This window comes from Natator depressus, chromosome 6 (genome assembly GCF_965152275.1).
Source record: "Natator depressus isolate rNatDep1 chromosome 6, rNatDep2.hap1, whole genome shotgun sequence".
Lineage (NCBI taxonomy): Eukaryota > Metazoa > Chordata > Testudines > Cheloniidae > Natator > Natator depressus.
Window position 1 is genome coordinate 115903682 of NC_134239.1, and position 25822 is coordinate 115929503.

Sequence of the window (25822 nt, forward strand, 5' to 3'; positions counted from 1 at the left end):
CATATGAATTTCACTACATGTAAATGATGGAGAAAGTTAATGACTGAGCTTCAGCCTCCACGTTTAAATTTCCTTTCTTTTAACTGTTAGTCTTAGATTAAAAATAAATTCAGGCTAAATTGCAATGAGTCTTGGCTGTAAAATGATGTGCCCTGGTGATGTTATATATCAAACCAGTCTTGAATGCTATCTGTTGCGGCTTTGAACTGAAAGATTTGTGCTTAAAGAGTGTGGGGTGGCACATATTTCAGAAGAATTACAATTCCAAAATTTCTTCAGATTTTCAGACTGCCCAAGCAAAGATTTCTTAAAATGTAATATGAAACCTATGTACTTCAGCATGGCTGGTATGCCCCATAACAGAAAACAGTGTTAGCCCATTTATATGGGTAATGTTTGTCTGAATATGAAAATACATTTAAGCCTTGCCATTCATTTGAATCTACCCACACTTTTGCATCGATGACCTCTCTGGAAGGGGGGGGGGGGGTCTTTATTCTTCCCTTACATTCCTAATCTAGCTAACAAAAAACAGAAAAACAAACAAAAGAACACAGAAACAGCCACACTGGGTCAGACCAAAGGTCCACCTAGCCCAGTATCCTGACTTCCGACAGTGGCCAATGCCAGCTGTCCCAGAAGGAATGAACAGAACGTAATCATCAAGCGATCCATCCCCTGTCACCCATTCCCAGCTTCTGGCAAACAGAAGCTAGGGACACCAGCCCTCCCATCCTGGCTAACAGCCATTGATGGACCTATCCTTCATGAATTTATCTAGTTCTTTTTTGAACCCTGTTATAGTCTTGGCCTCCACAACATCTTCTGGCAAGGAATTCCACAGGCTGACTGTGCATTATGTGAAGAAATACTTCCTTTTGTTTGTTTTAAACCTGCTGCCTATTAATTTGATTTGGTGACCCCAAGTTCTCGTATTATGAGAAGGAATAAATAACATTTCCTTATTTACTTTCTCCACACCAGTCATGATTAGAATAGTCCGCCACCTGATGCGGCACCTGCGGTGCTGGTTGGCTCACTTGATCTTTAGCTGTTGGGGCTGCTTCGGGTACTGATGGCCCTAGAAAAGGTCAGGGAACCCCTGCCACTTCCCGAAGTTGGGGGCAAATCTATCAGGGCTGAGGGGGTCTGACCTCAGTGGTACCCCCGTGAAGCCCCAAAGTGGGCGCATGGCCTGACATAGGTCCTTTGCTCACAGTTCCCTTGTTTTTCGGTGCCAGGGGGCTCCTTTTCTTTTGCCCCTTCTTCAGCACCGGTGAGGGGGAATGGTGCTGGGCAGAGCCTGGTGCTGGTGGTGCGCTCCACACCAAAGGCGAAGTACTTGGCGTGGGGTCCACAGTGGAGGGCTCCAATACAGGGAAAGCACAGCCTCCATGAGGAGGGCCTTCAAGCGGATATCCTGATCCTTCTGTGTTTGAGTTCGAAAGTTTTTACAGATCCGACACTTATCTTTCCTATGGGATTCCCCCAAACACATCAGGCAGCTGTCATGGGAATCCCTGATAGGATTTTCCTGCTCTGTGTTGAGCATGATTTGAAGCTGCCGGGAGAGCGGGGCATGCCCCGTTTGGGGACAAACTCCCAGCCAGAACTCTATGTACACTAACCTAACTCTACTAAACTATGTACAGATAAGAGAACAAAAGGCTATAAAGAACCGCTAATGCTTTTGCAATCTGCAAGACAAGACACTCCAACCAACCGTCACGGGCGTTAAGAAGGAATTGAGAGGGCATAGGGTCGGTGGCGCCTAATATACAGATGCATGAGCGCGGCATTCAAGGGGGTGCCGCAGCCAACCCCACGGATACTGCTAAAGCAGAAATCTCCGACAATTGTGCATGTGGGCGCGCGCACACCTAGAATGGAATCGACATGAGCAAGCACTCGAAGAACAAGATCATCCTCTAAATATGGATATCCAGAATTAGTTAAATTATTTATACTCCGTATTCCCTGGGGCTGTAAGGCATGGAGAAGACTTCTGCTGAAAATGAGTACTGGCTAAAGACAGGATGACCAATATGTAGAAGCATTTGGTTAATTTACATATTGATGGCCATGTGGTTGCCTATCAGAGCTCATTGCAGAGATGAAGACTCCTCTGAGCTGAGACTAAGTGCTCCTAAGGACTGGACTTTGCTTGACAAAAGGAAGAACCTTTACTGAATTTACTTTGGGAATGAATCCTATGATAGTTGTGAGAACAATCTGTCTGAATTAAAAATATAATACTGGATATCATTAGAGAAAGCTCCCATCTTCATACGATTGTCAGATTGAAGATAGCCATTATTAAAGTCTACTTTAATGGATGGAATATAGCATGACAACTTATTGGGGTGAATTGGGGTACCATTATAAGAACCATTATGAGGCTCCAAGGTTGTGCTCTATGACCTTGTGGTCTGGAATCAGGGTATTTGTCTCAAGGAAGCATTTAAATGTGAGGATTTGTATAGACCTTTTTCTTTTTCTCCAATTTAATCATGAAAATCATTCAGGCTCATTAACATAATAGAACTTCTTAGGGAATCACCTATTTGAATATAATTATATAACTTGCTTTGTGGTATTCTCTGTTAATGATTTTTTTCCTTTTAAGAAGGATTCTCTTTGCTTCACTTTTCTTATATTCCAACTCAGAAGCCTTTTTGGGTTGAAAAGTTAGGCAAAAAAAATGCTGCCAGTTGACTGATGAATGATTATATAAATCAATCACCTTTAGCTTTTTTATTTTCATCAGTTATAGACCAAGGTTTTCAAACCTGAGTGCCTGAAGGTAAGCTTCTAAATACATTTTAGGTTCCTAAATGTAAGACTGTTTTTCAAAAGATGCTGAGCAACTGCATCTCACACTGAAGTCAGAGATTCCAGCCCCATTTGTGGATGAGCAATAGCTCCTTGCTACTCAGCAGATCTACCAAAAAGCAGAGGGGCAAATCGTTACTACTTATTTGGGGCGTCTAGTCTGCAGTTTAAACCAATAATCACCAATGCAAAAACTGGAGAATCCATATTTATAAAACTCACACCAAAAAATTAATTTTTGAAATGCTGCACTTTCCATTTCAGAAAATGTCTTTTTTTTTAACTAGAAAGTATGAAACAAGAAATATATCCATGATTTATTATCAGAAAACGCTCAGAGCAAGCCAGCATTTGATTTTTATTTCATATCCTACAGTTACAATGTTCAATTGACGACAGAAAGAAGTATAGCTGATTAATTCTTTTTTGATTAAAAGAAAAATGTAGACAGCTCTCACTTCTATTTGTGTAAATCTAAAATAATATATATTATACCCAGAGTGGTTATGACAATGACAATATTTAAGCTTTCAAGAGCATTACCAGTTATAAGCCTGTTTTCAGTTACTCATAACTTTCTATATTTTTAAACCCATTTGTCTGATGTGTTCTAGGCTTAGTCTCTGTCCATTGATGGTCCATTCCCTCCATGTTTGCTTAAAAATGGGTCAGGTGTTTGAGTACAAGGACAACAACAAACCTCACCATTTGATAAGAAAGTATTTACAGCTCCCATGATTTCCCATCCTAATGCAATTCCCAGAGCTTGACCCTTACTAGCTTGTTTCCCCAGATAACTTGTCTCCCAGGACTCTACATAGTGGAGCTATCATCCTACCTAGCAACTCATACTTAATACGGAATAGCTTTGGAGAAAACTGACTGGAACTTGGTTTTTCTATGTACGATCCTTCCCCCGGTTCAAAGACTTCCTAAGTAGGGGAAACAGCCATAAGCTCACTGAACAGAGTACAACAGAGGGGGGAAAAGTCAGGCATTAGAGACTTAGAATTTCTATAGAAGCCTCCTCCTGTAGCAAATTGGAATTTATCTTACCTTCAAAAGTCCGAAGCTTGTGTACCTAAACTAAATGCAAACATAATTCTAAAGTTACTTCCAACTTATATATACATACATACATACATGATTCTTCAGTCTGAGTACCTTTGATCAAAGATGTACGAGGCAGCTATTGTTATATCCGCTACTATTTGGCAGAGGAGTAGGGGCCTTGTAAGTCAACTTCCCAATGAAGAAATCACTGGTCTGTAGTATGGGTATAGTACTAGTGCAACTTATTGTATTTACACATTACATCAGTCCTAGAACAGAGATAACGGCATACAGGCAATCCCTTTCCAAACTCTTGATCAAACACCAACGCTCAGTTTTCAGGGAGCAGCAGCTCTGCCTCAAGAAACGACTTCGAGATTAAGGACAGAGCGAATTCCCTTGTTGCTTGTCACAGCTGCCAAATAAACTACCAGGGGACCAACACCACTACAACATTTTATTCCAAGACTGTTTCCTTATATGCTAGTAAAAACTTGTAAAAATATGTGTAACAGCACTATCTAGTGACCTTTGCTATAAGAATATTTTAAAACATTACTGTGCATTCTCTCTATTAATGTGGGATTTGAGTAGAAGAGCTGATTTTAATTCTGGTCATGAATAATCTGAAATATGTCAATCAAAATGCATGCCTCAATAAACAAGAGTAACAGCTTGAGACCCCACTAAAAAAGAGCAATTCTTTTTAGTGCTAGGTTTAGTCAATTTCTGCTGGTAAGTAGGGAAGGCTCTCAACAGCCAATTTAAGAAGTTTAGGCATTCCTATGAATGCTTTAATATATCAAAGTTGATTTATCATTTGTCTAAAGAACAGTTTTATGTTCTGTACTAAAGGACATCTCTGAACTAGTGGCAGTCAAGCCCAGGTTATTGAAGTGACAGCCTTTAAAGCGGTTAAGAGTTAAGCAAAATGAACGAACCACTTCAAAGCGTATAGGAAATGTGTCTACGTTTAAACAACTGTTTTAGAAATATTGTTAGGCTATTAAACTCCATTGCTGTTCAAGATGAAGTGTCAGAGAGCATTTAATATCACACTGAAAATTCTTCAGAGAGCTTGAAATGGAAAAGTGCTCCCTAAAGATGCAGCCCATCTAAAACAAAAAAGGCCTGGTCTACACTACAAGTTTATGTCAGATTTAGCAGCGTTAAATCGAATTAACCCTGCACCCATCCACACAAAGCCATTTTTTTCGACATAAAGAGCTCTGAAAACCAATTTCTGTACTCCTCCCCAATAAGGGGATTAGTGCTGAAATCGACATCGCCATTTCGAATTAGGATTAGTGTGGATGCAATTCAAAGGTATTGGCCTCCAGGAGCTATCCCACAGTGCACCATTGTGACCGCTCTGGACAGCACTCTGAACTCTGATGCACTGGCCAGGTGTACAGAAAAAGCCCTGGGAACTTTTGAATCTCATTTCCTGTTTGGCCAGGCGAGCTCATCAGCACATGACCATACAGTCCCAGAATCGAAAAAGAGCTCCAGCATGGATCGAACGGGAGGTACTGGATTTGACCGCTGTGTGGGGAGAGGAATCTGTGCTATCAGAACTACGTTCCAAAAGATGAAATGCCAAAACATTTCAAAAAATCTCCGAGGCCATGAGGGACAGAGGCTACAGCAGGGACGCAACACAGTGCCTCATGAAACTTAAGGAGCTCAGACAAGCATACCAGAAAACCAAAGAATCAAACGGCCGCTCCAGGACAGAGTCCCAGACAAGCCGCTTCTACGCTGAGCTGCATGCAACTCTGGGGGGGGGGGGGGGAGGGGCGGGGGGGGGCACCACCAAACCCCACCCCGTCCATGGACTCCAATGATGGGGTACTCTCCGCCATGCCTGAGGATTTTGCGGATGGGGAAGATGAGGAGGACAACGACGAGCTTGGAGAGAGCACACAGCACACCATTCTCCCCGAAAGCCAGGATGTTTTTATCACCCTGACTGAAATACCCTCCCAACCCAACGAAGCCCGAGAAGGGACCTCTGGTGAGTGTACCTTTTTACATATAATACATGTTATAAAAGCAAGCCTTTTTTAATGATTAAGTAGCCCTGAGGACTTGGGATACATTCGTGGCCAGTACAGCTACTGAAAAAGTCTGTTAACATGTCTGGGGATGGAGCGGAAATCCTCCAGGGACATCTCCATGAAGCTCTCCTGGAGGTACTCTAAAAGCCTTTGCAGAAGGTTTCTGGGGAGAGCAGCCTTATTCCGTCCTCCATGGTAGGACACTTTACCACGCCATGCTAGTAGCAAGTAATCGGTATCATTGCATGACAAAGCCTGGCAGCTTATGGTCCCAGTGTTTGCTGGCATTCAAGCAACATCCTTCCTTCTCTCTCTTTGTTATCCTCAGGAGAGTGATATCGTTCATGGTAACCTGAAGGGTTCATGTAGAGTTCATGCACCTGGAAACATTCAGGGCACACCCTGAGTGTTGTGTAGGAGCAGTGCACACACTGCTCCATCCAAGGACATGGACCATAGGAAGTCGCTCAGAGGACATGAACCGTGGGAAGCTTCCTTGGACTGGGCTCAAGGCCTGAGAGCAAGGACGGTAGTAGATAGAGGCTGGTAAATAAGAATATTAATCAAAGTCATATTATTTCCTTTGTTGTGTTCTTTTGCAGTTGAAGTATGTAATGCACAAGGGGGAGAGAAATAAAAGAGAGGGTGGAAAAGCTGACAGGCAGAAGCCCGTCAGCAGACCAGCCTGCTTGCTTGCTTAAAGCTTTGTCCTGTCTTGTCATTGAACCGCAACAGTAACCTGGTTGAAATAGAGGAATTTAATTAAGGGTACATTCAGAGGTGGCTGTTCCTACTGGGCTGTTTGCCTGTGGCTGAAAAGAAATCCTCCCCACATTTAGCCACGTGGGGGGGGGGGGGGGGGGGCGCTGAGCTGTTCGCATTTGGCTAGCAGGGATCTTCCCTGATACCAGCCATGTGGTGGGGTGAGGGATAAAGCAATCATCCCAGAGAACTGGATGGGGGTGGGGGGGGGGGTAGTTTGGTTTCTGCTGCTGCACGTTAACAGGAAAACCGCAGCACTAAATGGCCAACTCAATGTGCTTTCCTTGGTATGGGAGAGGAGGGTGCTGCTGTTATGAAGGATGCAGAAGCCGAAAGACTATGGCTTACCATGGCCGCCTGCAAGCCGAATTCTGTTGCCCGGCATTGCGTGTGTGACCTCGAACACCAAAGCCGCAGGCACTCAATATAAGATGCAAAATGCAACCTTGTACCAAAATCACATGTGCTATGTAATGTGAATAGCGTTGTTCACTGTCAAAGAGTATAGCCATTGCTCTGTAAAATGTATCTTTTTAAATACTTCACTCCCTTTTTTTCCTTCAGCAGCTGCAAATGTTTCAAGCCTCCATCCTAAAGGCTATCTCAGATAAGGCGGCGAAAAAAACCGCACACGTGATGAAATGTTCTCTGAGCTCATGCAGTCGTCCGGCACTGACAGAGCTCAGCAGAATGGAGGGACACAACAGCAGAGTACAGGAAAGTGGCCAATGAACGTGAGGAGAGGTGGCGGCAGGAAGATCAGAGGAGGCATGAGGCAACGCTGAGGCTACTGTGGGATCAAACGAACATGCTCCGGCGTCTGGTGGAGGTTCATGAACGACAGCAGAATCACAGACTGCCACTGCAGCCCCTGTTTAACCACCCTCCCTCCTCCCCAAGTTCCATAGCCTCCTCACCCAGACACCCAAGAACGCGGGGGGAGGCTCTGGGCACCCAACCGCTCCACCCCAGTGGACAGCCCAAGCAACAAAAGGCTGTCATTCTACTAGTTTTAAAGTGGCCTTTTCCTTCCCTCCTACCCTCCTCCCACACCCCACCCAGGCTACCTTGTGAGTTATCTCCCTATTTTTATAGTCAATTAATAAAGAATACACTTTTTTAAATGATAGTGACTTTATTTCCTTTGCAAGCAAGCTGTGATCGAAGGGGGGGGGGGCGGGTGGCTTACAGGGAATTTAGAGGCAACCAAGGGGGCGGGTTTTCATCAAGGAGAAACAAACAGAAGTGTCACAGAGTACCCTGGGCAGTCATGAAACTGGTTTTCAAAGCTTCTCTGATGCGCAGCACTTCCTCCTGTGCTCTTCTAACCACCCTGGTGTCTGGCTGCGCGTATTCAGCGGCCAGGAGATTTGCCTTAACCTCCCACTCCGCCATAAACGTCTCCCCCTTACTCTCACAGAGATTGTGGAGCACGCAGCAAGCAACAATGACAATGGGAATACTGGTTCGCTGAGGTCTGAGCGAGTCAGTAAACCGACACTTGCCACGGTACAGTGGACGCACACCGCCGAATTAATGTGCTTAGTGTGGAGGCATGCACTCTACTTTATATAATCTGTTCCCAAAAATTGACTTCTGTAAAATCGGAGTACTTTCATAGTGTAGACATGGCCAAAGGCAGTGACAAAAATCCTATTAGAACAAGATATTTCTCATCTTTTTCCTTTTTAAATTGCATGGATAAATTATCAGTCAGCCCAGCTGGGGGAAGGAGGGAAAGATGTATATAGGCCTGAGGCACTGCAAGAAGTGTGTCCATCTGCTAGCAGCAGTCAATGAACAGAACATTTTTTAAAAGCCTCCCACCCAACTTCAGTCAAGCCAAAATACTGGCAGGCAGGCACCACCACCTTCCTCCACTCTGACTGCGAAGGCTTGCAAGTACTAGGACTGTGGTATATAAATATACATGTAAAAAAATAAAAAAACACTGTTGAATCAAAGGGTGAATTGATTTCAGCTGCAAACCTCTCAGTCAATGAGAACACATTTATTCTTTTCAGACTAAGGATGCTGACAAACTTCAAAAAATTAGATTTTACTTCATAGGCTGCCAATAGAGACAAGAAAGTTTATCCAGTCTGTGGGGAAATATTGTCGTTTTGGGCATACAGCTCACTGCTTTACTATCAAGATACACAGTTGAAAGACATTACACTGACAGCACACAAAATCAAAATCTTCACCACCCACAAAACGAATACAGAAAAGAAACTGAAGTGGGTCAAATTCTCCTGAGCCAAGTCAAGAAAACTGTTTGCCCATGAATGCTCCATGGGAAAAGGAATCTTTCCCCACAGCTTGTAGAATCCCAGCAAATTTACTCTAGAGCACCATTTCTCACTTGAGGCCACCAGGGGATTTCCCTGCAGCCACAACAGCTTCCTGGGCAGTTATGGGGGGGGGGGGGCGGCAGCAGCAAAGCATCAGCCCCTCCCCTTTCCACTCCAGCAAAGCATCAGCCCCTCCCCCTTCCACTCCCTCCTTGTTGCTCCTGGATGTGCCACTCTGCACATCTCTGGAGACAGGTGAAGGAGTAAGGGGAGTTCTCTACCTTTAGGGGAGGAGGGGAACTTAGGGAGCCTTAGTGGGGCTCGGACTTCAGCCTTGGGGTGGTTGGGCGGTGGGGACTTAGGGAGCCTGGCTGCAGACTACTGCTTCAGCCGCCAAACCCTGGCCACGCAGCAGGGGGCTCCAATCCCTGGCTCTGGCCGTATGGCACTGACCCCCAATCCCGCCGGTGGCCACTGGCCCCAGCGCTGATCCCTGTCTGTGTGCTCCGACCCCAAGCCCTAGTCACTGACCACAGGTGCCAGCCCTATACGATGACCCTGAGCTCCAGCAGCTGCCGGCCCTGGGTGCAGATCCCCGGTGCTGGCCTTGGGCCCAGGGGTGCTGGCTCTGGATGCTGACCTCTGGCCATGTGGCATCAGGTGCAGACCCAAAGCGCCAGCCTCAAACCCTGGCAGCAGCCAACCCCCAGCCGCGCACTCCAACCCCCAGCCCTGGCCGCTGACCCCAGGCACTGCTCCTGGATGTCAACCCTGGGTTCCAGCAGGTGCTGGCCATGGGCGCCAATTCCCAGCCCCAGACGCAAGACCAAGCCCCTGCAGCTCCCATTGGCTGGGAACAGGGAACTACGGCCAATGGGAGCTGCAGTGCACGAAGCCACGTGCCCCCCTCAGGGAAGCAGGGGCATACTGGCTGCTTCTGGGAGCCGTGTGGGGCCAGGGCAGGCAGGGAACCTGCCTTAGCCCTGCTGTACCACTGACCAGGAGCCACCTAAGGTAAATGCTGCCCAGCTGGAGCCCTCACCCCAACCCTCAGCCCCCTCCCGGAGACAGCACCCCGAACCCTCTCCTGCACCCCAACACCCTGCCTCAGCCCTGAGCCCCCTCCCAGAGCCTGCACTCTCTCCTGCAACCCAGCACTGCCCCAGCCCAGAGCCCCCTCCTGCACCCAAACTCCCTCCCAGAGCTTGCACCCCTCACCCCCTCCTGCACCCCAACCCTTTCCCCAGCCCGGTGAAAGTGAGTGAGGGTGGGGAAGAGCGAGTGACAGCACGAGGGGGGATGGAGGGAGCTGGGCGGGGCCTCGGGGAAGGGACGGGGTAGATCCTGGTTTGCACTTAAATTCAAAAAGTGATCTTGTGTGTAAAAAAGTTGGAGACCACTGATATACATGCATATTTATTTGTTTTTCCTAAAGTTAATTAAGTATTTGAGGAAGAAGTGTCAGTGCGGCCACCAGCAACCCACCCCTCCAAACATGTGGTGGCGGGGGCCCCCCATCCATCGCCCCTGGCCTCTGCTGTCCATCAGCAAGAGTTGGTGGCCACACTCTGAGGCCACCAAAAAATTTGTTGCAAGAATCCCTGCTCTAGAGTCACTACTGCAGTGTGATAGGGCATGGCTGCCTTGCTGGCCAAGCGTAGTGTGGCTGGCATTGCCTGCCTCAGTTTCCCTCCACAAAGTTGGCTTCCTCTACTTCCCACACATCAATGCCAAAAGATAAAGTTAACCCCATCTAGGGTAGAAAAATCCAGCTAAAATGTCCCAAACAAAAAGGATCTTCTGCCCTCTAGGCCCTGTTCCCAGACCCTTTGAGAGTCTTGCAGGCTCTGGGATAGAGCACTCTTCCTCTGCTGGGCTCTGTTCCTTGCATCCTTCCCTTGCTCCGGTACAACGCACTGGGCCTCCAGGACAGCTGCTCTTGAGTACCAGGCCTCCTGCAGGCTCAGGATCTTCCACAGCAGCCTTCTATTTGCTCTGGTTCCAACCCCCAGACAAATCTCAGTCCGACAAAGGCCCAGCCGACCATTAAGCGATCATCTGACCCGATTTAGTCCTACCCACTCAGGCTGGGAAGCAATTCATTATGGGACAGGTGTGGCAGGTCTCATCTCCCCTTAAAGGGGTGAGTCACTCTGCAGTTTCTGCAACAGATGCATCACCCATATCCAGCAGGCCCATGTATTTGACATGTATAGTCAAAGATCTATGGCCCCATCCATCCCCAAAAATCCTTTGCATGCTACCACTGAAAGGGCCCAACAGAGTATACCTCTGAAGCATGTAAAATGTGAAACCCACTGCGTACACTCCCCATGTCCTCCTCCATGCAGCAGAATCACACTAGTCTTGTATTAGTGGCCTTTGGCCAGTACATGCCCATGGACATGGTAGGATGTAACCCAGTGAAAGCATCCTTACACCATCCTGCTAAAATGTCTCAAGCTCATTCAGTGACGTGAACTGAGAGTACATTTTCAATGTGTCCAGTGAGGAAGTAGGGGCTGCAAAAAATGTTGTACACATAGATGAGATTTTTCTCACAGAAATTATGAGTTACTTTGCCTGTGAAGTCACCTGTCACATCTCAAACACATATTAAATAAATGCTTATGGATGATCATCATGCCCTGCAGCACATTACAGTTATACTGAACAAGTGCTTCTTCACAAGCTATGTCTGCTCATAAGCCATTAGGATGTGTTAGAGGATCTCTTATAATATGGCCAACCTGAATAATAGTTCACTGCACAAAACAAGTGGATATTTTAAGCACTCTGTATGCAGTACATGACTTAACATTAAACTACTCAGACTGTAAATGTGAACTGTTCTTTTAAGCACAGTTTCATCCAAGTCCATTTGCTATTAGTAATTTGCCAACACACATGGTGCACATCTAATAATCTAAAGGGAAAATGCTATCAATTTAATGGGAGTTTGGCTAGACTTAAAAACTGCTTTATGGTTTAAAGTAGTAATGATTTTCTCATTATACAAGAAAGTACCATTGCATTCAGCTTGGATATAAAACCTATGATAGAGCAGAAACATTTGATTGACTAGAAACAATTTACTACCCACAGTACATTAGAGTGAATTATGTGAATAGTGTTAAACATGTATTTTTATTTGCATAACAAAATCAAGCTGGGGACACACAGAGAATTTAAGATGATACAGCAATGTACGTTAAAGTTATTTTTTGAACTCACTCAACAAATCTTTCCCTTCAAAACTAAAATTATTTTATTTTAGGCGCTTGTTACAAAATACAGATTACAAGCACAAGAGATTATTTTTGTGGGAGAGAGAGGGAAGAGGGATTATGTGCAGTTACCTACTTTCTGGCAGGGTATAAAACTATGAAGAGAATCAGGCTTATGGATAATCAAGTGTAAATTCATCTGACTTTAAATGGTACTGTATAAAATGGCTGTTTGTTTGGTGGGGGATTTTTTTTTTTTTTTGGAAGTGTTAGCCCACCAGGTATACTATTTTGATATAAAGGATCTTCTTGAGACACAAGTTCCGTTTACCTACAAGCCATTTTTTGAAAGAGATTCACTGTCAATGAATTCCTCAAAATGTGATACATATTGTTCTAGTCTAAGTTTTGGATCATATGGAGACAAATATGTTTTAGGTTAAAAGAGAAAATTTTGTAAAGGAACCTGAACTTTGGTGTTTGTAAGTAAGAACGTTCACAAGCAAGTACTTTAGAATCAGCTCACCCTTTAGCTTCTTTCTTGGAAGGCAAATAAGACTGGTGTTTCCCTGAGGCAATTGTTATCTTACTCTAGCCAAATAACGAGCTAAGAGAAAGTAAAGAGGTAGTAGGAGAGAATAAAGAGTAAAAGGAAAGAATTGTCAATGGTTCCTTCAATTCAGGGGTCAAATTCAAAGGTCAATTCCTTCAATTCAGAGGTCAAAACTGGGCCAGCTCACAGCAAACCAGTATTTTTTTTTTTTGAGACTGCATCACAGTCTTCAGATTTTATTTTTTTAAGTAGGTATAAACCTTATAGCAGCAAAGAATCTTCAAAATATGAACAAAGTGTAAACCAACAGAGATGTCTGCTTAAGCCTACACAGAGCCTAAAACAATAGCTCTGACAGATGTGAACGGCCCCATTTTAACTATTTCCTGCTGAGCAAACAAAAACAAAACAAAAAAGGAGAAATTATGTCAGAATTTAAGGACAGAAGGGAGCACCAGATCATCTCGTCTGACCTCCTGTATATCACAGGCCACCAGATGTATTATGAAGCAAATCTTATTTTGGGATCTCAAGAGAGTAGGTGGGTGTGACTGAGTGCAGAGTTTAGGGGAATACTAGTGAGAGGGCAATCACTCTCCCTTGCGCAACATAGCGGTCAAATTATCTCCAGCAGACGTAAATCTTTTTGACTTGACATATCAAGATATCCTAGTTCTCTGCGTTAAAAAGTTATGGGACCAATCAGTGTGCAGAATGATCTGAAAGTATGTCTGAGTCAAGTATCACTGCAGAAATCCCACACAAATTAGAGTAGTTGTGCCAATTGAGCATCCTTTTGATTCTTAGAATATTCAAGCCAACCAACATTTAATCTCGCAAAAAAAGTTTTAAAGTAAGTTTGGCAATGATAAAAGCAGGGGGAAAAATTAGGCGGGAAAGTATTTCTAAGATTATCCAGAGAAGATGCTGGTTTATCAAATGGGTACTTTCTTAATTCACTACTCCTTCTTTACTCTATGCCGTTCCCTGTTTACTCCTCTGACCCTTCTTACCTTAGTGTTCCAGTGTCCATCTGTTCCAGTGACAGTTTCTTATGTGTTCACAGTTATTGTGCATCCCCCGTTATCTGGCTCTCCTACCAGACTGGGAGCTCCATTCTACAGAGCTACAGTTTGGAATAATGTATTTAGATGCTGTTCTTCAAAGTCTTTAAAAAAAAAAAAATGGCAAGTGATTCTTCAAGAAGGTTCTGAAAGAAAGGGCAGTGACCCTTCCAATCAGTTCACCTGGTTGAGTTCCATACACAAGGGGTTGCATAGAAGAAGATGTAGTTACGCTTGTGCAAGAAGCTGGTTAAGGCTGGTGTCACTGGTTTAGCAGGGACAGTACAGCAACAACGAGCAACAGATGGGCCTTGAAGAGTTGTGATGGGCCTTGAAGGAGAGGAAAGGGAGCCTAAACTTGCTAGAGTAAACAGGGCGAGCCAGCAGAGCTACTAAGCAGTTCTGTTTCGGCCATGTAATGATGAGATACCCAGGTAGAGAGGTCAAAAGATAGTGACACTGATGCAGGACTGGAATGGAGCAGTAACTCACTGGAGAAAAGCAGATTGGGGAAACAGTAAAAAGATAAGATCATCCCAAGAGAGAGAATGGGCCAACCCATCAAATGAGAGGCTAAAAGACTGATCATAGAGACAGGAGGAGATCACATGAGAAAGCTCTAAGTCAATGACAGGAGGAGAAAAAGGGAGGGAGATGGCATATCTTCTGCTATCATTGTTTGTATTTTTGTTAACTAAAGTAAGTGTCCTTTATTTCTATTCCTTTTAACCCATTTCTTCATCCACAGCAGTCTACCAGTGATACTGGTAAAGGGAAGAGCTCTCTATAAATGCTTAAGATAAACAAGGTGTACCAAGACACCAGTGATGGCAAAACAGTAAGTTTCCAAGTACAAAAGAAGAGAGACAAACATGCATTCAGAGAACTTCTTCAAAAGTTCCTTATTGTTTAGCCATGAATATAAAAAAAACCTATTACCTACATTAATATTCATAACAGGAATAAGCAGAACAATCATTGTCTTAAAGAAAGGAGTAAAAATACATTTCAATAGCCTGGAAGTTACATTAAATATTAAACTGTACATAGCTACAATCCTCAAACTTCAGTTTACCCGAACTCAAGTATCTATGCCTAGATTAAAAGTATCTAAAGACATAATTATGCTATTGACCACCTTTCCCATTTCCCCTCCTTTCTAACCACTGAAGACTGTATGAAAGCATCAGTGCTCACAGACATAGTTGGAAATAATTTCTTCTTGAATCTGATATGGATATAGCAAGAGCAGATTGCCTGCAAGGAAACAAGAATAAACCAGCTATTTAGAGAGATTACATAATCTAGTGTAGTGTTTCAAAATGAAATTTAAAGAGACAAGAGTCTTTCATTATTGTAAGTAAGTAAGTACCTATAAAATCCATCCAACACAAAATGGATTTAAAGAAGTTCAGCAGACGAAGACGTCACTGTCTTTTTATAAAAAGAAAACCTTATTGATGGGTCCCCCCCTCAAATTAGAATACATTTGATCCAGTTTAATTAAGTGGACTGCAATTATATTAATACTTTATTTCTAGCTCTTATTCCTGTTTGGCGGGTAATGGCACCATTTAAGTGGCTTCATCTCTTCCAACGTAAAATCCATTAATCTAAAGCTGAGATACAATTGTCGTCTCACAGATGTGCAGATTTGGAAAATAAATCTCAGATTTGAACAAAACAGACTTTTGAGGTCCTGAGTACCAATAAGTACCAATAAGAAAGGATATACATCTTATTTGTTGATCTTCTGTAACTGAGTATTAAGTTCATTAGCAAAGTACAGTATATTATAAATGAAGCTCTGGTATGCAGATATTGACAAAGGCAATGAATATCATATCTATCATAATATTTTAGCAAATTTAAATAGGTCTCAAGTTTTATAACTAAAGCTACTTCCTGGGTAAATAAACACAGGTTCATCAAAAACAGCCAGAAGATATGAACCACTATGAACTTCTGTTAAAAATAGCAAGAAAACAAGCAGCTAAGGCACAAATGATGTGGGACATTAACTCTGCCTACTGTACATACAACTGAGCAGGGTGGATAAAAATCAATGACTGTTTTAAAAAATAAATAAATAAAATCAGATTTTTTTTTTATTTAAATAGGATTATTTTGATAAAATAGTTTTTTTCCCTCAAAAAGCATCTAAAGATAGTTTTTAATTAAGATACATTATAGCTCAAATATATCTCATCATGGAATAGGGATTATAAATTCTATAGTATGAGACTATATATTATATATATATTCATTTAATGTTTAAGAAAAGTTTTGTAAATGAGTTCCAACAGTTCATGGATTAGGAACCCAATCTTATGGGGTTCCATAGGCTTCTGGAAAGATTATTTAGGTTAATCTTTCTATCTACCCAATGGAACTCAGTGCTCAGTCTAGAAGATACCATCAGAGATGCTTAGTTTTGCAGTTCTCAAACTGTGGATTTGTCTCCAGAGGTAACATGCTTGTTAACGGGGGGGGGGGGGGGGGGGGGGGGGGGGGGGGAATTAAATAAATAAATAAATAAATAAATAAATAAATAAATATATCTAGAGAGGTGAGAAATGACAGACCTCTCAACTCTACTGTCCCTCTAAAAATTTGTGTACACAGAGTCAATCCCTCACCTCTCTCTAAAAGTGCAAAGTTTCAAAAAGTTCAATGAACAGAAGATTGTTGGAGGTGGAATAGATCTGGACAAGGAGAAGAAGTCTGGAGATAAATGTGAGAAGCGAGGGACACATGCTTGTTTTGTTAAAATATTATATGTTTGATGTTGCAGAGAAAAATCCAGAATACATAACGTTGTTTTAGTTAAATAAAACAATTTAAATGTCTGTCTGGTGATGTTCTCCTCCTAATACAGCCTGGCAAGAAAATCCTCCAAATATTAATGATTAACCTGTTGAACTGGAGATAGTTCACCTCCCAATGACTTCATAAATATCTGCTTCAATTACCTTTGGTAAATGAAATAACCAAACAATCATTCATTTTCTGATATAGCTGTAAAACTAGTCTGAAAAGTTTTCAAAATAAATCACTGTTTAAAAATGTATAGTGTGTACCTTCTAAAAATGAAATCTACATCTATCTCTGAGTTGTGAAGAATATGTATTAAAGGTTATAACAACCAACAAGAATGCACTTTTATGTAGAAAACCATGATTAAATCGAGTCTTCTTGACTAGTGATTTAAATCAAATCCACCCTGCAACTGAGTCTAAACTTTTCAGGCCTGAGACCTTTGTTTGGAAGCTATATAAAACAAACAAACCGAAAAATAGTGCGGGAAAAGCCCAGAACTGCTAACTAGCATGTGTTTGATATTTCACTCCTTTGTTCTTCCATTTGTGGGCTGTGAAGAGCTATCAGTTGCTACATGCAGGTATTTAAATGAAAAACTACTTTTTACCAAGTTCAGAACAGTCTATAATCAAAACACTTACACAAATGATAGCCAGAGTGCATAGCAATTTATATTTTGCTACTATTTTGGCCCATTAATCACTTCGTATGGTGATCAGAAATTAGATATAGTGGGCCAAAGTCGACCCTTTGGAAAACAGTGAAAGCAGTGAAATTACCGCAAAGATGAATTTGGCCCAGCATCAGTTTCTATTTTTAGCAGACTGTTGTCCTATTGCTGGATCTTCCCCTACATTATGTAAAACATACAGTATTTCTGCAAGAGTAGGCTTATTGACAGCCATGCCAGAATTCTCAGACTACACACAGCCTCAGTCATATTCTTCCTAGCTGCTCTAGAATACATTAGGTGACAACCTTCAGGATTCCTTGAGTTCCACAACCTGTCTCTGCTTCCCATGGACTCATCTTTTCTCTGGCAGCACTCTTACAGAGTACAACCGGAAAGAAAAAATTGAGTATTTATACTATTAAAAACAGCAGTACATATCCATGAATGGAGAAACACCAGTGTGAAGGAACAAATCCATCTCCTAGGAGGTATTTGAAATAATTAAAGAAAAAATTCATGCTTCTGTAGCAAACTCAGCTTATTTCACCAGTCCATTTGCAACTAGATAAACTTCACAAATGCAAATTTTATGGGATGAGTGCACAACTCAATTACTACACATCTATTTAATATTTCTTTTTCAAATTAAACTACAGCACCCAAGGACAAGAACACTGCTTTTAAAAAAGAGTCATGTATCAATGACTTCATATTTTCTAGGCGATGAACATTCACCACACTTTTCTTTAAAAAATGCAAGGTAATGTAAATAATTAGGCCACTATACTATAACTATAGATGTAATGATAAAATCATGACGAAGGGCACATGCTGACAGAGATTTTATAACTTTGCTCCCATAGCTCAGTTTGTCATTATGGACCCTGTAAAACTCAAAATATACCAGCCAACCTCCTCCCTATGCAGAAGCAAAAAGAAGGGCCTTACCAACCAGGATAGCTATATGTGGACTACAGACTGTTCTTGCAGTGTCTTAGCAAGCACACTGCTATGTACACTGAGAAGGAGTTTCTCAGACAGATTGGCAGCTAGCCAGATGCAAACTTGCTACAGAGATTTGAGTCCAAATTCCTTTTTCTTGAATAAAGGAGGATACACGTGATGGAGTGGAGGTAAGGAGACCATGGATAACCTCAGATGAATGCAGTCTCCAGAGTAAAATATTGACTTTTGTAAAACTATTTGAAAGAAAGTTTCAGTTTAGGTAACTATAATTACTTGGTGCAAGACTGGAACTCTGAAGTAGCACAAAACAGGGAGGAACATAGTTAGGGCCCTACCAAATACACGGCCATGAAAAACCATGTCACAGACCATGAAATCTGGTCTCTCCCCCATGAAATCCAGTCTTTTGTGTGCTTTTACCCTATACTATACAGATTTCACAGGGGAGACCAGCGTTTCTCAAATTGGGGGTCCTGACCCAAGGGGGGGGTGTCACAAGGTTATTTTATGGAGGTCACGGTATTGCCACCCTTACTTCCGCGCTGCCTTCAGAGCTGGGTGGCAGGGAAAAGGCAGCTGTTGGCCAGGCACCCAGCTCTTAAGGCTGTGCCCTGCCAGCAGGAGCGCAGAAGTAAGGGTGGAAAAATACCATACCATGCCACCCTTATTTCTGTGCTGCTGCCTTCAGAGCTCGGCGGGTGGAGAGTGGCGGCTGCTGACTGAAGGCCCCACTCTACAGGCAGTGGCACAGAAGTAAGGGTGACAACACCATACCATTCGATCCTTACTTCTGTGCTGCTGCTGGCGGCAGCTCCGCCTTCAGAGCTGGGCTCCTGGCCAGGAGCCACCGCTCTCCAACTGCCCACCTGTCAGCAGCGACACAGAAGTAAGAGTAACAGTACTGCAACCCCTCCACCACACTAACCTTGTGACACCCCCCGCCCACTCCTTTTTGGATCAGAACCCCTACAATTACAACACCATGACATTTCAGATTTAAATAGCTGAAATAATTAAATTTACTATTTTTAAAATCCTATGACCGTGTAATTGACCAAAATGGACCATGAATTTGGTAGGACCCTACATATAGTAAAGAGGTTCGTCACACAAGTGGCCAATACATACACAACTCCTAGGGTGGAGGATGCTCAGCATTATTCTCAAGCAAACCCCTCATCCAATTCAGGAGCTACATTGTCAAATTCCAGAGAGCAACATCCAGTTCTGTTCAGCACAACACACAGCCTCAGAGAGTAACTGAAAAATAGAAAGTACTTTCTAGGTTCTAAGGACTCCCAAAAAAGAGGAGGCTAGTATATTCAAAGAGTAATATTTTTTTCAGTATTTTACTTTTCTGAAGTTAACGTTACAAATATTGTGAAGTAGATAGTCGTTGTACATAACAGCCACTTTGTTTAAAACTTAAATATCTGTCCAAAATTAATTTTTAGTTAAGGTTCATTCCTTCACGTAATTAAACTTCACTAACAAAAATTCTTTTATTGATAGAATTTTCAAAGTCTCATGAGGTGACCATGTAACTTTGGGCCAGATTCTCATATTGTTGCTCACACTGAGTAGCACTTTACTCCACTGGTAGCCCCACAACGTGGTGTATGGTACCATTCAGCATGAATAAGGGTAACATAATCCAGCTCTATGTCAATTACTCTACAATTATGTATTTGTGCAGATCAGTGTTATCCTTCCTGTTTGTATGCAAGCACAATTTTGGAAACCAAGATTTCCTTTTCTAGAGTTGTGTGTAAAAGCCTCTACTGAGGAAAAACATCATTTATTTTAAAATACTCTAAGAAATTAGGATAATTGGTAAGATATTGATGGAAGCTCACCTACATCTCCCGGTTAATCACATCACCTTTTGAGAGTCTTTAATGTGACAAAAAAATCAATCAGCTGTCACCTCAAGAACATAAGGCAACACTGTTGATTAGCCAACAAATGGCAATGTATATCTGCGGATAAAAAGTAATAACATCTAAAACTGGAAGATTATTCCATTTCTAAACAAAAACCTCTTTCACTGATTAAAAAATTCAAAGGGTTATTTTCAATTATACAAACAACATTAAAATGTATACCATGCAAACGCTGTGATTTTAGGCTTCTATAAACCTTTTCCCTTATACCTTATTAATACCCTCTTTGGAAGCTTGAAATTAATTTCTTCTTCCTCTCTCTCTCCTCCCCAATTACAGTTTTTTATTGTAGGTATATTTGAATAGTCTTCTTTTAAAACGGTATGAAAATAAAAGCAGAGGAACACTTATGCTTGGAAATAAATGTGCATAAAGCACTTCAAGAACTTTGCAAATTGATAAGATAAAAAGGTAAAGTAAGCTATCTGCTAATAAAAAGTACAGTGGACCTTCCAACCTTGAAAAAGCCCTTTTAAAATAGTGTCAAGTGCCATTGTCATTTGTCCAACTATATGATCTCAGAAGGCAGATTTATAATAATCCAACAAGAGAACAATGTAAAATCAGCAGGAGGGAGAATTACAGACTTGTCTACTCTACAGAAAATAGTTACGCTAGGGTTTGAGGTCACATTCAAAACTAAAAATTAAACATCAATCGCATTTATGTTGAGCTAAAAATCATACAATAACAAGACTAAAGTTTGCAAGTACCATTCTGGAGAGTCTGTGCTCGTGATTCCTTTCCCAAATTGACATGGAATCCTCCTCCTAATGATGGTGTTTTACCAGCACCTGTGGAGGGGGGGTGGGGACGACAAAAACTAACAATTATCAGATACAACTAAAGCATTAAAATAGATCTTACAATGCATCCTTTTCATTCAATACATTTACAATGTATGATCGGGCAAAATTATGGTCTGGTAAGGGTGGTAACATAGGGATTTGAAGGGTGAAAGGCATAGCATATAAATTCAGTAGTGTCCTACCAAACTCAGTGCTTTCCCCACAATCTCTCGCCTGGGCTGCTCCAAGGTTAGCTAGTGTAACAATGTGCCGTCCCTTACTCCAGAAAGAACATTAAGTCATAATCTAGCCCTCAATTGTAAAATCTTTCTCACAGTAAACCACAGAACAATTGCTCATTTATATTTTGTTAGAGAAAGGTTAAATACTGAATTTTAATAGCTAAAGATCTACATTACAGAACAGAAAATGTGGTCAGTGTGCAAAAGGTTCTGTGTTAAGGCTAGTATATACACACCTTGTACATTGAAACAGCTGCAATATAAGTCAAGCACCCATACTGTAGCTTGGGTTACAGAATTGTGTGTCTGGAATGTAGAGTCGATGAAGCAATTCAGGTATTAAAAAAGGAGATGGAAGGTTAGAAAGTAACAAATCTCAGCAGAGTTGGAGGCCTTGTCTACACAACCTGGGTAAGTCAACTTAAGTTATGCAACTCCAGATACGTGAACAACATAGCTGGAGTCAAAGTAGCTTAGGTCAACTTACTGAGGTGTCTACACTGCACTGTGTTGATGGGAAATGTTCTCCCATCAATTTACCTTACTCTTCTCGTTCCGGTAGAGTACCAGGGTCCACAGGAGAGCGATCTGCGGTCATTTAGCGGGTCTTCACTAGACCTGCTAAATTGCCCCCTGGTGCTTTGATTGCAGCAGCGTCAATCCCAGCTAAGTGTAGACATGCCCTCAGATTCACTCTTACTTTGCTAAACTAGCATATCCTAAGGGACAGTTGCTGCACTGAATGGCTTCAGTGTGAGCACGCTACTTGAAATCAACAACAATTTTCACAAGTGTAAGGGGTGCACAAGTGGCCCCTAAACTATTAGTGATGAACAATTGGATCCTTTCACAAAAGATGATTTTTTTCAGAAATAACCATGAGGTTAATGGTTTCAGAGTGGTAGCCGTGTTAGTCTGTATCAGCAAAAAGAATGAGTACTTGTGGCATTTTAGAGACTAACAAATGTATTAGTCTTTAAGGTGTCACAAGTACTCCTCGTTCTTTTTTCATGAGGATAACGTGATGAGTTGGACCCCTTGGAAGCCACCTGATGTGCTGAGATACCACCAAGTCTATCTGTTCTGCCAGCATGGGTCCCCTTTAACCTGTCTTGCTGAGCCAGGCTATTAAAGCCTCCTCTAACACACACACACAGGCAGGGCCACACCCAGCTGCAGATCAGCTCTGGGAAGACTCAGTTTAAGGGACTTGCTCCAGCACTCAGATGTCCACCTCCTTTGGAGTACAAACCCAAAGATATTTTATGAAATTCACACCCTCCCCTCAATGTGGAGAGAGGTATGCTCACTTCTTGCTCCCCTCCCCCAGTTAGAAATTACAGAAACTGGGTTTAATAATAAACAAAACATATTTTATGAACTATAAAAGGCAGATTTTAAGTGGTAAAAGGGGTAACAAACAGGTCAAAGCAGATTACTAAGCAAATGAAATCTAACACGCAAACCAAGCTAATTTCACTAAAGAAATTGGTTACAAATAGTATTTCTCACCCTAATATTGTTGCAGGCAGTTTGCAAAGTTTCTGTGGTTCAGAGTTCCAGTTATATTTCTTTTCAGACCTGACCCCTGTCTCAGTCTGGACTCCCCACTTGCCTTCCCCTTTGCAGTCTTTCTTCTTGGGCAGACAGGCCATGGAAAGGAGGAGTCTTGTTTGCCTTCCTCTCCACCCTTAAGTAGGATTTACATAAGGCAGGAGTCCTTTGTTTCCCAGACTTGACCCCCCCCCCCTTCCCTTACAGTGGAAAGTTACAAGAAGTCACAGGTAATGCTTTAGTATCAGGTGACAAGACCACCCGACTCTGTAGGATCACAGCGTCCATGAGTCAGTGGCAGTATGGAGCGTCTACAGGAAGGCCAAGATTTCACAGTCCATTGTCCTCGCTGAAGGGCCATCCTCCCTGTTTGGCTTTTCCATTGCTGTACCTGAAGTGTTAGCAGTGGGCGTCCCCCAAAGTAGCATAGTTGAAATACAGATACATAAACAATATTCCTAACTTCAGATACAAAAATGATACAGGCATACAGATTGGATAATCGCATTTAATAAATCAAATTATATCTCTCATGAGCCATCTTGCAGCAGGTATATCTCAGTTATGTCATATTCATATCATAACCATATTTTCATAAAAATATGGAATGACACATCAGTTACCTCAAGCAAAAAACTTGGAAAATATCAACTTTAACAGCAAATCAGACCAAAATGCTAAAATCCTGTAGTACTGAATACGTATGCTGTTAAGTAGTTAATTATCTGAAGAATATTTTGGACTTCAATAGTCCTCTCTTTAGGGTGAGAAAAGGAGAAGATGATATGTTCCTATCAACCCCTCCACCCCCCCATTCCTCCAAAGTTAATGAAACTACATATTTCCATCTGAGTACAGCTGTACAAGACTCTCTCTAGAGCCAAACACCTCTCTACACTGAGACTCTAGCTAGTGGGATACTTCCCTCCTTTACATATCATTTGGAAGTAATTCAAGGCATTCTCTCCCACACACAGGTTGAGTATGATACCTCCACAATAATGTAAATTCAAGAAGTGAAGAACTGAACTTGGATTCCAGATTGTTTCAGCCAAATGGAAATATGCTGCACTGCTACTGACTTGCTGGGATAGTGCCCGCTCTTAAATGCTTAAATTAAATAAGTTGGAAAGATGCACAAAAGAGAAGACAAAAAGTTCAAAAACACATTCCTATGAAAGCTTTCTGGACAACACTTTTAAGCTTGATTTTTCATATAAGCATATAAACTCTTTGAATCTGGTCAGGTTTTCAATACTTTCCATTCACCCTGGTGACAAACCAACTTCAACGGCCCCTTCTTTAAGGAGCTCCTTTCAGTCAAATACTTCAAAGGCTCTAGATGTGGGGGCTCCACAGTTTAATGTTACAGTTCACAACCCTCATTAAGGAACCAAAACATTCACCATGGCCTCTGACTCCCAGTGCCTGTGTCTTTAACCCGGGGTCTCAAACACATGTATTTTCTGAGGCCCCCCAGCTTCCCACAGCCCCCCCAGTGTTTACCTAGAGCAGCTCCGGCCCAGCGTGCACCAGGGGCAGGGCAGGCTCCCTCCCTGCCTGCCTTGCCCCTGTGCTGCTCCGGGAAGCAGCCGGGACCTGGCGGAGGGAGGGCACAGGGGTCTGTGTGTTGCCCTGGCCGCTCCTCCAGGTACCTCCAGGTACCTCCCCTGAAGCTCCCATTGGCCGCAGTTGCCCGTTCCCAGCCAATGGGAGCTGCTGGGGGCGGTGCCTGGAGGCCAGGGCAACACACAGACCCCTGTGCACACATTCTCTCAAAGGTGAGAAAATATTCAGCAAAATCACTGGATTCATCATACTGTGGATATAGTCGCTCCCATCTGTGGATTGTTGGGGAAAGATTGTTAGGGTTATCCGGTATATTCTGCTGAGCCTTTGCCTTCTCTGTCTCCAGTGCATACTTCCTCTCTTTTTCCCTCTCCTCCATTTCTTTTTCCTTTGCCTCCATAGCTCTCTGGTGGGCAGCCTCCTGGGCTTTCTCTGCCTCCATAGCTCTCTGGTGGGCAGCCTCCTGGGCTTTCTCTGCCTCCATAGCTCTCTGGTGGGCAGCCTCCATTTCTTTTTCTTTGGCTTCCAGTCTGGCTAACTCCAGCCTCTGTTTGGTCTTGCTTTCTGGCATCCTAGCCCCTCTGTTTTTAACCTAGCTATTCCCGTGAGTTAGAAAGAAAGAAAAAAAAAAACCTGGCTTATAAAATTTTGCTGTGCTGTAACCCGATACCCTTTTGTCTCCGATAGCTGTTCTAAGCTTACAGAAAAATCCTTTTGTTATGGAGATGCTCTGTCCCCAGGCAAAGAGACAGAATAAACTCTAACTGTTTTCAGCTTAAAACCTGCTTCCAAGCAGCCCAAAGGGAAAAAAAACCTGTCCTTTTAAAATCCTGCTGTGCTTCTGGTTCAAAATGATCCTGGTTCAAAATGATCCCACCACTCTGCCACCATGTCAAGGTTCCTTCCCTACTCTGAACTCTAGGGTACAGATGTGGGGACCTGCATGAAAGACCCCTTAAGCTTATTCTTACCAGCTTAGGTTAAAAACTTCCCCAAGGTACAAACTTTGCCTTGTCCTTGAACAGTATGCTGCCACCACCATGCATTTTAAACAAAGAACAGGGAAAGAGACCACTTGGAGACGTCTTCCCCAAAATATCCCCCCAAACCCTGGGGAAGACTTGATAATAATCCTCTCCAATTGGTACAGGTGAACACAGACCCAAACCCTTGGATCTTAAGAACAATGAAAAATCAATCAGGTTCTTAAAAGAAGAATTTTATTTTAAGAAATGGTAAAAGAATCACCTCTGTAAAATCAGGATGGTAAATACCTTACAGGGTAATCAGATTCAAAACATAGAGAATCCCTCTAGGCAAAACCTTAAATTACAAAAAGACACAAAAACAGCAATATACATTCCCTCCAGCACAGCTTATTTTACAAACCATTAAACAAAAGAAAATCTAACGCATTTTCTA

At 42.5% G+C, this 25822-nt stretch overlaps 1 protein-coding gene across 3 annotated transcripts in view; it reads right to left on the reverse strand.

Annotated features, from left to right (window-relative positions):
* The window catches only part of BRF1 (BRF1 general transcription factor IIIB subunit), a 227545-nt gene that overhangs the window by 178785 nt on the left and 22938 nt on the right, over nt 1–25822 (reverse strand). For 2 of the 3 annotated variants that reach the window (XM_074956369.1, XM_074956372.1), the window contains exon 2: nt 20961–21041. The exons of the other annotated variant lie outside the window; for it this stretch is intronic. The gene's annotated coding sequence lies outside the window, so the exon portion shown is untranslated. The remainder of the gene's footprint in view (nt 1–20960; nt 21042–25822) is intronic. 3 annotated transcript variants of the gene reach the window in all.